The sequence below is a fragment of the Penaeus monodon genome, chromosome 33 (assembly GCF_015228065.2).
Source record: "Penaeus monodon isolate SGIC_2016 chromosome 33, NSTDA_Pmon_1, whole genome shotgun sequence".
Lineage (NCBI taxonomy): Eukaryota > Metazoa > Arthropoda > Malacostraca > Decapoda > Penaeidae > Penaeus > Penaeus monodon.
This window is the reverse complement of record NC_051418.1, coordinates 35986115-35986358: the sequence shown is the minus strand read 5'-3', so window position 1 is coordinate 35986358 and position 244 is coordinate 35986115.

The following is a 244-nucleotide window of genomic DNA, read 5'->3' as shown; positions in this document are numbered from 1 at the left end:
ATACAATTCATATATCTCCTTATGATCTTTATTTTAATTTATCTACAAGTTATATCTATTTATTTCCTATGCCTTCTTACTTGATATGTCTTTATTTACTTGCCTGTTATTCATGTTTATTAGTTTTTCCTATTCATTTGCTCTAAACGTTTTCCTGCCTCGCTTACTTCCTTGCTCAGCAAACTCCAGCTCCCTCTCTCCCGGCCTCGCACACGAGCCACTCCTCGCGCTCAAAATACACGTC